Here is a 326-nt window from a genome sequence, read left to right on the forward strand (position 1 = left end):
CACAACATGAGACAGAGGATACTGGCTCATTTTTAGTTTTGTAGCTTTTTTTAACTTTATCTGTCACCGTTATTTTTCCATCCATCCATCCGTTTGTTCATGTGCCTGCCACAGTGAGATTTCATAGCTTGCTGCTCCCTGTCAGCCATGTACCTGAGCTGTCTAGTTTGCCCCCAGGGGGTAAATACAAATCTTCACTTATTTTTGTCACGCTGACTGAGCTCGGTAGCAGTTATGGTTAGGTCATCTCAGGTTTTGGACACGAGAAGATTGCTCCTAGCTTGCTTGTGCCCTTCTCCTCTTGTGTCCATAGCAGTGTCTCTCCA

Source organism: Sprattus sprattus, assembly GCF_963457725.1.
Source record: "Sprattus sprattus genome assembly, chromosome: 11".
Taxonomy (NCBI): domain Eukaryota; kingdom Metazoa; phylum Chordata; class Actinopteri; order Clupeiformes; family Clupeidae; genus Sprattus; species Sprattus sprattus.